Source organism: Panthera onca, chromosome A1, assembly GCF_046562875.1.
Source record: "Panthera onca isolate mPanOnc1 chromosome A1, mPanOnc1 haplotype 2, whole genome shotgun sequence".
Classification (NCBI taxonomy): Eukaryota; Metazoa; Chordata; class Mammalia; order Carnivora; family Felidae; genus Panthera; species Panthera onca.
In genome coordinates this window covers 182,815,960-182,829,687 of record NC_138339.1, presented here as the reverse complement: position 1 = coordinate 182,829,687, position 13,728 = coordinate 182,815,960, and the positions used below count along the sequence as shown (strand labels likewise).

General features: G+C 35.0%; 2 long non-coding RNA genes across 3 annotated transcripts in view; one reads left to right on the top strand and one right to left on the bottom strand.

The window, feature by feature from the left end:
• LOC132680267 (uncharacterized) overlaps nt 1–9,112 on the bottom strand; it is a 76,162-nt gene extending 67,050 nt beyond the window's left edge. The window contains exon 1 of the long non-coding RNA XR_009610600.1: nt 9,048–9,112. This is a non-coding gene — a long non-coding RNA (uncharacterized LOC132680267). The remainder of the gene's footprint in view (nt 1–9,047) is intronic.
• Nucleotides 9,113–11,668: 2,556 nt separating this feature from the next.
• Nucleotides 11,669–13,728, top strand: part of LOC132680266 (uncharacterized) — an 88,013-nt gene continuing 85,953 nt past the window's right edge. For both annotated transcript variants that reach the window (XR_009610598.2, XR_009610599.1), the window contains exon 1: nt 11,669–11,743. This is a non-coding gene — a long non-coding RNA (uncharacterized LOC132680266). The remainder of the gene's footprint in view (nt 11,744–13,728) is intronic.

Below are 13,728 nucleotides of genomic sequence, written 5' to 3'. Positions count from 1 at the left end.
TCTATAATCAAAAAGTAAACATAAATTCAAATAAGTTTTAAGGAAAGTTATACTGATCAGTCTGTATTAATGAAGAGGTTAAGAATTTTTGAGATTTGAAGCTGCCTAGGGCCCCCCATAATCTAGTGGCAGGAAACAGGATCAATATGGCTTTTTCCTTATCAAGATACTAAGGCCAAAACTATAAGTGAAGGATATCACAGTAAGTGGAAACAGTGATTCTGGAGAATAATAGACATGTGAGCTTCTTTCAGAAAGCAGAACTAAGTTTTTATCAAGCGTCCCTCTTCTCTCATGAAGACACAAAGCATCATTCAGAGATTCTGGACTCTGAGTTCAGTCTCAAAACTGAATAGGAAATTTGTCTTACTTGGGAAATTTGTGGGTAAATTGTTTACAGGGAAAGCAGATTAATGAGTGTTCACCAGCCTAGATCTTGGACTGACTACTATGAACAGAGGCTCTTGCTAATATATACACAGCAGTAGTGTGAATAATATGCCCTTAGTTATGTTACATTACTGTAATTTTGGAGTTTCTTTATTGAACAAATATTTTTTAGTTTTCTATTTAAGAAATAAAATAATAATAAAGAATTGTGCTCTATACAAATGGTTATTGTATAAATGGGCTAATGACCAAAGCTAAAGCATAAAATATAATATTGGGCACTTTAAATTGACCCTTTAGTTCTACTCATTAATTCTTGTAACAAATTGCATTATACAGTTTTCTCTCTTTCACTATAGATCGGGACAAAACGAGTGCACAATATAGTTAATAATAGAATACATCATAAAAAAATGCAAAGTGCTATTGAGAGTATGAGGGGCTCTGGTTCTAACACCATAACAAAGTAGCTAATCTGAAATTCCTCTTTCAAGAACCTAAAATCTGGGGGTTAAGTAACCAAGCAGTCTTTAAATATCCAGGTTAGTTTGCAAGAAAATAAGTACAAGCTTCAAATGCATAATTTTATGATGTGGCACTTAGGAGAGTTTGCCCATCTTATTAACAAAAAAAGCTTGTATTGAATACCTATGTGTGCCAGGGGTGGGGATGCAAGGCAAGACATAAAGCCTTGGGACAATCTATTATAGGGAATTGTGTAACAAGGGTGGGAATTATAAGAAATAATAACAAAATATATATCCCTCAATTAAGGAGTCGTCTAGGGAAAGGAAACTTGCCTGTCTGCCTTGATTCCATGGGAGAAAACAAGAAATCATGACTAAGCAGGCATGCCTATTCAGAACCTTGTAATGGAGCAATTAACATACAAAGTAGTGATATCCTAGTGATACACTAGATGTTGCAAGTGATGAATTTGACAGCAGAAGCTGTCACAAATGCACTTAAGTAAAATGTTAAGCATCTCATGATACAAGAATCCATCTGTCAGCCTGACAAATACATACATACATAGGTGTTGGGTATTAAGGAGGGCACTTGTGATGAGAACCAGATGTTATATGTTAGGGATGAATCACTAAATTCTATACTTAAAACTAATATCACACTGTATGTTAACTAACTTAAATTAAATAAAAACTTGGAAAAAAACTTTACATACATATGTAAAAATAAACAAAATAAAGGAAACAAAGTACACAGGTTTAGACATCCAAGAAATAAAGTATGTATTTCTAAAATATTTAAATTAATTTAAAAACTAGAATATAAACAAAAAAGTGCCTCAGTAAATAAATAAGTAAATAAATAAATAAATAAATAAATAAAAATAAATAAATAATATGGATTTGAAAAAGACCAAATCAAAATTAAATGTGCAATAGTGCACTAAATAGCAAATCAGGTATAATTCAATAGAGAATTGGTCAAATGCAGAAACCTCACAGAAACATTATGAAATAGTATGAGAAAATATTATGAGAAATGTAGTATGTAATAGAAGTTCCATCAAAAGAATGAGTAAAACCATCTTTAAACTGAGCTAAACATATTCTAGATACAATGAAAGCATGTATTTTCAGATTCAGGAAGCACAGTTAAGTATGAGCATCTTAAAAATAAACTAGAACCTAGACATCCTCATAATTAAATTACAGAAACACAAATGGAATAAAAGACCAAATGGTATGCAAGTAAAAAAAAAATAATAATACATATTATCTCCAAAGAATGACAGCTTGGCTGACAACTTTCTTGAACAAGCAAAATAAGCAGCTAAAATACAATAAAAAAATCTCTTAAAATTCCTGGAAGATAATCAATGCTATCTCACATTTCTATATAAATATCAACTCTAATTAAGAGGAAATTAATACCAAAATAGAAGGTTTAGCACTGACAGAATCTTATTTTAAGAACTAGCAAGAAGTGTGCAGGCAGAGAAAGAAAAGACAGCATACAGAACTACTAAGTAATAAACGCTCCCTTTACAAGTAACAGTTGAGGGGTGTATGAATAAAAGATCAGATTAGTCAGGTGGAAAGACAATGAGGAATAGAGAAGGCATGAAAAAAATCATATTTCAGATATACGAAAGGTTTATCCTGAGGTTGAGAAATGGGATCATAGGGCAGACCTAGAGGATATATGTAGATTCAGGATCAAGAGCAACATAGCAGCCATATTACAATGTCTTACATGTTGTTCAGGAAGGTGTACTATTATTAACCAGGTGATGGACAGGTAGGAAAAGCTCTTAAATAGAATTCTGACATCCAGGTTGTTAACAAAATATAATATTACAGCAGGTACTGTAGCAATTTTATGGATAGATTGTAAGGGGAAGCAAATACCCATGCAAAGGAAACTTTCAAAAAAAAAAAAAAAAAAATCCTGATCAAGAATAATGGAAGTGGGCATGAAAACTTTATAAAGTTGAAAAAGTAAAGTTCTGTGAATCAATTTGTAAAGAAAAAAAGGAGGAAAATATAATGTCATTCATTTGGCTTGAGTGTCTGAGAGGATATTAATCAAGTTTATTGTGGTAGGAATTAACCAAAAGGAAAAACAATGTGGGATGGTTGAATAGGAATGGGGAAAATGCTTTACTGTTTTAAGGGGTGAGCATATAAAAAGAAATGATATGATCCCTGTGTTTTGCGGTAAAAATGACAAGCACCAAATGTATATATCATAGAGCATAAAAGACTAATTGTTTTATGCAAAAAGCGCAATGACAGCAAGAGTCTGAATAACAGTAATTTGACAAAGTAAAGCCTCATTAGGTTTGTATTCTTATTAAAACCACTGAGAGCTCAAAGTTTCCTTTTCTGCTATACATACATACAATCTTGGCAAAATCTAAACATAGTAATGATATTTTTTATGTTTTTATTTTTAACATTTTAATGATGGCATGATATAAGATAGAATATTTCATAGAAAGAAAACAATCAAATAATTAAAAATTATTTTCTTCTCTACAGATGTCCTGTGACAAATATAGCTTTAAAATTTTTTATTTAGCATCATTTCAAATAATTCACTCACACAGAAACCACCAAGGAAAATGATTTAGGGTTTTGGAGGCTGTGTATACACCTTGGTTACCACTTCTTTGCAAAGTTTAGCAGTACTAATTCCATGTTCTAGGCAGTGACAACAGAAATGAAACTCTTTGAGTCTCTTATCTTCCTAAAATGTAATCTCTATCTTACATGCACTGAGGGATGCTCAAGTGTAACGGAGGTCTCTCGGGACCTGTTGGGACTTAATTTGGCTGAGCTCACTTTTACTGAGGTATACTGACTGCTAAGCAACAAACAAACAAACAAAATGGTGGGCCATGTCCAAAATAAAAAAAAAAAAAAAAAACTGGGAGAAAAACATCTCTTTGTAGGGAAATTGACACATATATAAGCTAGTAAGTATCAGCTCTAAAAGGAGATGCTAGTGTGATTTCCCTCCTCCCACTGTTAATGTTGCCTAATACATACTTAGGTTTCCTACTTAAGAATGGAGCATGGTCAAATGGGAGCTACCTTACCCAGACCTTCCCTAATGCCTGATTGACAGAGGGATCCCAAAGGGCAGTCCCTTGCCTCAAGGTAGGAAAAATGTTACAATTTGTGTTCCAGAATTTGTATGTTTCTATAGCTAAAAACACATTCTTGTTCAACTTTCTTCTTGTATCCTTTCTTGCTTTTTCAATTCCCCTTCTCCTGAAAGCATTCCCCAAATAATATTTGAACTAGAACCCCTGCCTCAGGATCTACTTCTAGAAAATAACTGACTTAACAAAGTTTTTTTTCCCCCCTCTAAAGTGAGCAGTCTTATTTAACATTATCACATTTAAATAAAATCCTTCTAGTCAAATAGGACAGCTTCCTGGGTTAAAGCTCTTTGGGTTTTCTCATTCACTTCCTTACATAAGCAATTATATTTCTCCAGACTGCTGTCATTTCCTTTAGGACTGAATAGACATTGGTGCACATGCTTCAGAGCTATGGCAATGTCTGAATATCTCTGAGAGAGCAAATATTTCAGGGAAGTAACATCTATGCACCAACTCAAGTAACCCCAAATTTATATATACAATTATTCATCTGAAGCTAAGGAAGTCTTTCGGTATATCCCGTGCAGTGAAAGATTGAGTGTTAACTATCGCATTTTTTTGTGTGTTTAGAAGAAACATCTCTTGAGTTAATTTTATGACTGTAATAAAATCCATTATGTTTTAGAAACCTAAGTATTAGTCAATAATGTAAAAATAGCATTTGACAATATCCAACACCTATCCATAATAAAAAACTGTCAGTAAACTCTTTTCTCAACTTGATAAATAATATTTCTAAAAACCTTCAGCTAATACCAAATGTAATTGTGAAAACTTGAAGCTTTCCCACTAAAATCAGGAAGAAGGCAAAAATGTTCCCTCTTACCCCTGCTTTTCAACATCATATTAGAAGTCCTAGCTAATATAGTAAGAAAGATTTGGGAAGGAAGAAACACAACAGTATTTCTAGATAATATAATGCTCAGTGTGTAAAATCCAAAAGAATCTACAAAAAATCTCCTGGAACTAATTGATTATAACAAGGTTGCAGGATACAAGGCTAATCCAAAAAGTTAATTGCTTTCCTATATATCAGCAGTAAGCTGGTGGAATTTGAAATGAAAAACACAATACCATTTACATTAATAGCCTAAAAAACCAAAGCACTTAGGTATAAATCTAACAACATTTGGGCATAATTTATATGAGAAAAAAAGATATAACTTTAATAAAAGAGATCAAAGAAGAACTATATAAATGAAGAGGTATTGCACATTCATGTATAGAAAGATTTAATGCTGTCAATATGTCAGTCCTTTCAGCTTGATGTATTAATTCAATGCAATTCCAATAAAAATCTCAGCAAGTTATTTTGAGGATATAAAAAAAAATGATTCTAAAGTTTACATGGAGAGGCAAAAAACCAGAGTATCCAAAACAATACTAAAGAACAAAGTTGGAGGGCTGACAATGCCCAACTTCAGGTTATACTATAAATACACAGTAATCAAGACCAAGTGGTACTGGCAAGAGAATAGACAAAAAGATCAATAGAACATAATAGAGAGCCCAGAAATAGGTCCACATCAATAGGGTCAACTGATCTTTGACAAAGCAACATACAGTGGATCAAAGATCATCTTTTCAACAAAAGTCACTGAAACAACTCGACATCTACATGCAAAGAAAAAAAAAAAAAGAAAGGAAAGGAAAGGAAGAAAGAAAGAAACAAACAAACAAACTAGACACAGACTTAACATCCTTCATAAAATTAACTCCAAATCAATCAACAGACCTAAATGAAAAATATCAAACTATAAAAGTCCTAGAAGATAACAAAGGAGAAAACCTGGATGACATTGGGTATATAACATTAAAGACATAATCCATGAAAGAAACAATTGATAAGCTGGAATTTATTAAAATTAAAACCTCTAGTCTACAAAAGAAAATATCAAGAGATTTGGGAGACAAGCTAAAGACTAGAAGAAAATATTTGTAAGAGACAAATCTTATAAAGGACTGTTATTCAAAATATACAGTGAATCCATAAAACACCACAAAAAGAAAACAACCTGATTAAAAATGGACCAAAGACCTTAACAGACACTTACCAAAGAAGACATAGAGATGGTAAATAAGTATATGAAAAGATATTCCACATCATATACTACCAAGAAATATAAATTAAAATAACTATGAAACAACCTATTAGAATGGCCAAAATCCAAAATAATGACAATATCAAATGCTGGCAAGGATGTAGAACAACAGGAACTCTCATTCATTAGTAACAGGAAAACAAAATGGTATAGCCACTTTGGAAAACTGTTTGGAGGTTTCCTACCAAACTAAACATACTCTTACCATAAGATCCATCTATTGATCTCTTGATATTTACCCAAAGAATTAAAAACTTATGCTCACACAAGAATATCAAGATGTCCTTCAGTAGGTGAGTAGATAAGCTGTGGTATATCCAGACAATGGAATATTATCCAGAATTAAAAAGAAATGAGCTATCAAGCCTTGAAGTGATATGTAGAAAACTTAAATGCACATTAGTGATTGGGAGAAGCTTATGTAGAAAGGCTACATACTGTATGATTCCAACTATGTAACACATAGAGACAATAAAAAGATCAGTGATTGCTAGGGACTGGGTGGGGTTTAAGAGGTAAATAGCTGTGGTGCAGAAAAATTTTACAGCAATGAAATTACTCTGTATGATATTGTAATAAAGAATGTTGAAAAAAATATATAGCTCCATATCTATATCCATAGCCTGTACCAAACCCAGAGGTAGTCTGAAGTGATAACGATGTATCAATGTAGATTCGTTAATTGTAACAAATGTACTACACTGGTGGGGGGATGTTGATAATGGAGAAGACTATGCGTGTAAGGGCAGGGGATATGTGGGAAAACTCTATAACTACCTTTTAATTTTATAATGAACCTAAAACTACTTTAAAAATAAAGTTTATTAAAATAAATAGGAAGAGAATATATATAAACAGGAGGCTAATCTTCTTGGTTTATTATAAAATTTAGATTTGTGGAAGGCATAAAAAATATATTAAACTATTTAAAATGATCAGTGTAGTAATATGGCAGCAAAGAGAAAGTGGTTATCACAGAAAACCAATATGTGTTAAATGCAGATAATATATTGAATGAACTGTAGAGTGAAACTTGTTATTAAATTAGCATAGTGGAGATCACTGGGCTTCTTTCTACTGTATGATAAACTCCTCAAGGATCTGGCCTGGATTCAATACATTTCAATAGAAGAAAAAGAAAGACTACATGAGTAGAGCATTCTTTTTGATGATGTACTACAACACAGAAGCACAGAAAAGGATACAGTGGTAACTGGAGGAAGATGTTGAGTTAAAAGTGACATTTGTTCATTTGTTTTGTGTGATATATAATACAGTGTTTCCTAATGTTGATATGAATTGCTGTTCAGGAAGAAAGGGAAACTTGAAAATGGGAATTTTTTTGTATAGATGCACCAGTGGGATTCAATGCACATGTGGACAGCCTAACCTTGGATGGAAACATTTATGATTCATCCACTGTAATAGGGAAAAAGATAGAAAAAAGAAGTTTAATGCATTTGGCACTGGGTAGATGTGGGAAAGTTCTTGATTGCTTGAATTAGCTCACTGGTAAAAGAAACAAAATTGTCAACTGATTTATGACTGGGAAGTAGATTTGGAGAATTAGTTTCACAGAAAAGTAGAAAAATGAATTCATAGGACAAGTATAGGAGTGCCCATTTGAGAGTTACATCGGTTAAAAAAAGGTGTGTGTGTGTGTGTGTGTGCGCGCCCCCAGTTGTATCTACATGCTGCTTTACAGAGGAGAATGTTTAATTCAAGTGTAGTTGTAGTCCACATACCCCAGTTTGAAGAGTTTAATCACGAGATAGAGCAAACTGGAGGATATATGCAAGGGTATAATTAAACACGTGGACAATTGGTTCTAGGACCTCTCTGCAGAGAAGTGAGGATGTGAGAGGTTGATGAAAAGTGAAAAAGTCAGTAGTTTGTAGGTCATGGAAAATTCTATGAAGATTTTAGAGTCAAGGTATTTGAATGATTACACTATAAAAAGAGAAGGTGACAGGGAGATAACTGAAATCGAAATTCAGCAGGTGGTTCTATTGTTGTTAATTAAAAATCTAGGTATGACAATTAGAATGTCTGAGGTAAGATAGAAGAAAAGTTCGTTAGAAGACAGGAAGTCAAGGGTTGCCTGTTTGGCTCAGTCAGTTGAGCATCTGACTTTGGCTCAGGTCATGATCTCATAGCTTATGAGTTTGAGCCCTGCATCAGGCTCTGTGCTGACAGATCAGCCTGGAGTCTGCTTTGTATTCTGTGCCCCCCTATTATTTATCTATTAATATATTTACCTATTTAACATTGAATGATCATAAATGATAAAATATACAATTGGTGAAATACAATGAAATGCACTAAAATCCTCACTGAATGAAGAGAAATATGAAGGAAGTAGACGACTGCAGATAGGGATAGATCACGTTATATTACATGAAGGCATAGAGATCAATGTGTTGGGTCATTTTAAGTGCCCAGATATTAAGGAATTTGGGGACGTTGAGGTGTTTGTGGGAACTCAGATAACCTAGAATGTAGGGCATAATGAGTCTAACTCTCTTGCTAAATTAGAGACTTAGTCATGTTGATCATGTTCATATGGGTAACACTGCCCTTTATAGTTTCCTTTATGGCAGTGGCTCTTAGGCAGAACATTTAAGTGGAAGTAAAGGAAAGTGTAAGTCTCAGCAGGAACATAAGGAGTTCTCTGGGTCTTAGTTCAACCATGCTATCTTACTATATGAAGGAAGGCAAGAAATGAAGAGGCTTAGAGTAAATGCTAGAACTTGAATGAAAGCAATGACAACTCATGCCACCCCATCAATTATTTAACAGAACAAAGCGTAATGACAAGTCTTTCTTAAGCTAGTATTATATATGACATGGTGTTATGTCATGGCTGCATGTTATTTTTATTAATATTTTTGAATGTAAAAATAACCTTGAATACTCACTGATCCATTATTTCAGAGATATCCCGATGGTATAGACATGTCGTCCTTTGGGGGAACCAAACAACTAAAAATGCAAAACAAAAATTTCAAAATTATTGAACATTCATAAGTGAAGGATTGAACTTATCAAATATCTTTCATTGCCTAGGAAAGTATTTTTTTGCACTAACTTTTTACTCTTCTCAATCACCTGGACAATTTTTAAAACAAGTATGTATTCCTTTTACTTTTTTTTTTCAGAAACTCAAAATTTTATGATTATTACTTTAGTATAAATAAATCAAAGAAGTTTGTGTTTATCTAGCAAGAATTCAGATTTTTTTAAAAAAAAAGTGGTTGAAAAGTTTCAATATTTAGGAAAAGAGAAATGTGTGGAAGGATATCAAATGGAAAAGCAATAGAAGTTGGACCAAATTTAAAATTTATCTGAAAGCCATTCAAATGAAATGTTTTACAAATAATTGATTTGGAAATACTACAGCAAACTGTTCTTGGTAGAATAAAAACAGTTACTAGCTCGGCCAAGCTAGGAATGTGACAGGTTAATTTATTTTCAAATATGATAGCTTTTCTGTTCCCAGTTCCTCTTGTAAACAAGAGTAGGGATGCGTGAAAATTTTATAGAGCATGAAATAGAAGATAAAGGATATTTTTGAGGATATGAGTCTAAATAAAATTTCAATTTAAGTGAAATAGTATTAAAATAATTATTTATTAAATTAGCATCATAGCTTTTGCTACATAAATAACTTATAAAAGAGACGGATTTAATATGCCTGGTGAAAGTGCAACAAGGGTCAAGTAAGTATGAAACAATATTATAAGAAAAATGAATAGAACCATGTGTTCCTGTTTAAAATATTTTTGATTCTATACCTTTTCATAAACATTGCAGTATTGGGGTATAGGAACCAAGCTACTCAATGTATCTTAATTCAATTTAGGGGGTTCACTTCAGTTATTTTTTTAAATGTTTATTTATTTATTTTGAGAGAGAGAGAGAGAGAGAGCGTAAGCCCTGGAGGAGTAGAGAGAGAGATGGTGAAAGAGAATCCAAGCAGGCTCCACACTGTCATCATAGAGCCTGACACAGGGCTTGAACACATGAACCATGAGATCAGGGCCTGAGCTGAAATCAAGAGTCGCACCCATAACTGACTGAGCCACCTAAGCACCCTATCAGCTATTCTGAATATAGGAAAGTTGATTGGCCAAGAAAATAAGTTTGTTACCAAACAGTTATTTTTACTCTTTTTTAAATATTACATCATAAAAAGTATGTAAAATACCTTATAGTACATACATAAAGTACATAAAAATACTTTACTGTTACTAGAATAAAAAAAAAAAAAATCCAGAAACTGAAAAATAAAACCTTTGGTTACTGTGTAGATTAGTTTCATAAAATATAGGGGTAATTTAGTTTCAAAAAAACATTTGAGAGGCTGGCCTTATAGTTTTAAAACTCCATGTACTGGGGAGTTTAGGGGCTTTAGAAACAACACACACGTGCATACACGCACATACTTCTTGGGTAGAATTTTATACTGTACAGCATGTATCACTAATGCATTTATTATTACATGGGCTTTATTAGTACAAACATACCAAATTATAACTTGGGAGACTTGGGTCCTATTTCCTACTCTTGCTAGTTCAGTTATAACCTTGAACTGACTATTACCCTTTGAATATTCTTTTCTATAGCAGAGATAATAACGATGCCCTCATCACATGCATATTGTGATAACTTGAGCTTGGGAATTGTCTACAGTATAAAAATACAAGACAATATTTTAGTAATTATGAAAGGCAATAGAAGTTCCAAAAGAAGGCCTTTGCCTTCTCCTGAATCGCCAGCATTCCTCTGGAAGGCTTTATTAAATGCCAAGACTTTAGGCATTTAAGTTTTATGTAAGCTTTGCGGTAACCACAAAGCAATAACCTATCATCCATACGCACAAGGTCTGTATGGAGTTGTTTTGGATTCCCGTCCTAACTTAAAGAGAAACATTTACAATATCTGGAGTCCTTAATATCCTGCAAATGGAGGAGGATGTCCTCAAATTCCTTGCAGCAGACACCCACTTACGTAGCACCAACCTTGACTCCGAAAGAGAACAATAATCTACAAAAGTAAACGTAAAGGCGTCTATATTTTAAGTCTGAAGAGAACCTGAGAGCAGCTCACGGTGGCAACTGGTGCCATCGCTGTCGCTGAAAACTGGGCTGATGTTAGTGTCACATTCTCAAGAAATACTTGCCAGCGAGGTGAGCTGGAGTTTGCTGCTACCACTCGAGCCAGTCGTATCATTTAGCCGCTTCACTTCTGGAAACTTCAGTAACCAGTTCCAGGGAGCCTCCTGTGCTGCGACTTCTGATGGTTACATATCTAAGGGCTGACCGCTATCCTCTGAGAGAGGCTTCTTACGTTAATCTGCCTATCACTGTTCTAGGTAACAGGGACTCTCCTCTGCATTATTTGAACAGAGCTCTCCCGCGCAACAAGGAAGCTCCCCAGGCGGGTCTGTTGTGATGGATGCCACCTCGGAAGTTGTGCACATGCGCAACACCGTCTCCCGTGAGCACCCACGGGAGGTCACGCCTTCTCTTAAGTTCGCCAGAAATTCTGAGAGGATTGCAAAAGGAAAAGCAGGACCCAGGTGATGGGGCTGTGACAAAGGAGGAATTTCAGGGTAAGTGGACTGCTTCAGCTCCCGAGTTTACTGCAACTAAATCTGTTACACAGAGTTTTTAAAACAGATATTTGTCTGTTTGTTTTTGTTTATTTTTAAAGTTGGCTTCACGCCCAGCTCCCGGCTTAAACTCACGACCCTGAGATCAAGACCTGAGCTGAGGTAAAGAGTCAGAGGCTTAAATGACTAAGCCTCCTTTCGCCCCCACAGACTTTAAAGACTTTTTTTCTGGGGGTTGGAGGGGGTAATTTTTTTTATTTTGAGAGAGAGAGAGAGGTGGGGAGGGCCAGAGAGAGAGAGAGGGAGAGAGAGAAACCTAAGCAGACTCTGTACTGGTAGGTAGCACGGAGCTCAACATGGGGCTCCAGCTCCGGAACCGTGAGATCATGACCTGACCCAAGCCAAGAGTCAGACGCCTAAGGGACTGAGTCACCCAGGTGCCACCCCTCACCCGCAGCCAGACTTTTAAACAGAAAGGAGAAAAAAGGTTGCTAGAAAATACTTTCTAAAAAAAACCCCACAAACAAAACCTGTTTCCTTGATAGGTATAGTGCTGTGCAACTCGTCAAATGCCAGCCATGTTGGCTTTCACAGCGTGGCATTTTGGGGTCTCACCCCTCAAATAAGTCTTACAAATTGGGGCACTAGCTGTGTGGTTCAAACATTTTGCTTCCCAGGAAGAAGCTGGGAGTTGGGACCTCCCTACCGGTTTTATGACACTGTGTCCAGGTGGAGTTTGTGGTAAACCTTTCCTACCTGTTGCCAAGTGGGTATGTTTGCACTTGCCTGATGTGAAGGGCTCATTCATCTAGTTCCTGGATTTCAGATTGCTCCCTGTGTAGCTGTACATTCAGTTTATTCTTGGAGTAGAGGGGAAGTTCAAGAGTCTTTGATGTCACCCTCTTGGTCCCTCCCTCTTACTCTTTTTTTAAAAATAGATAATTCATCAATCCTGGATTTTGTGTCCAAGATTTTATTTTATTCTTAAAAATATTTTTAAGTGATCTCTAAACCCAACATGGGGCTCAAATTTACAACCCCAAGATAAGAGTTGCATGCTGTATCAACTGAGCCAGCTAGGCGCCCCTCCAAGATTTGAGATGTTGGCTTATTTGTGAAAATATTTTGCTGGCCAAGGGCACCTGGGTGGCTCAGTCAATTGAGCTTCGACTTTGGCTCAGCTCATGATCTCCCTGTTCATGAGTTAAAGCCCCTGACAGCTCAGAGCCTGGAGCCTGCTTTGCATTCTGTGTCTCCCTCTTTCTCTCTGCCCTTCCCCTGCTTGTGTTCTGTCTCTCTCAAAAATACGTAAAAACATTAAAAAGAATATTATGCTGGCCAATAAACAGACATCTGGCAAACCTGTCATTCTTGGATCCCCTTAGATCTCTTAGAATAAAATCTGCTTGGAAAAGTAATACTAAGTCTAAAGGTTGCAGGAATAATAAACATTTTGTTCAGGGTGTGATCTTCTGTCCTAGGACTACAGTTACTTTTTGGTGTTATATTTTGTCCTTGATAATTAAGGTTCCCTAAAAGCTCATAACTTCCTTGCTTAGCAAGCTCTTATCTACAAATCAAATTATTTTAGACCATTCTCCTTTTTCATAATTTCCAAGGATAAAAGATCAAAGATGTGAGCTAAGTAAGCATTTGATGCATAAAAGTAGTTAACTTCTTAGATATAAAGTAGAAACATATTACTTATAATCAGTCAAGTAGCAAGTCACCTGAAAAGTGATGCTTGAACTCAAATACCTCACTGACCCCCAAGAAATTCAAGTTTTTCATACTTCTTACGGTTTTTAAAAATAATGTCAATCATACTTTATATTAGAAATTGCTGTTTTAAGCTTCCACATGGGTGCAAGGTGATGAAGAAATAAGGAAGACTGCGAATTTGAAATTTTCTCCAAAAAACCTTACATATACTTAAGTGCACTTAAGAGAAAATCCAAGCATCCATCAAATTCTTTATTATCCTG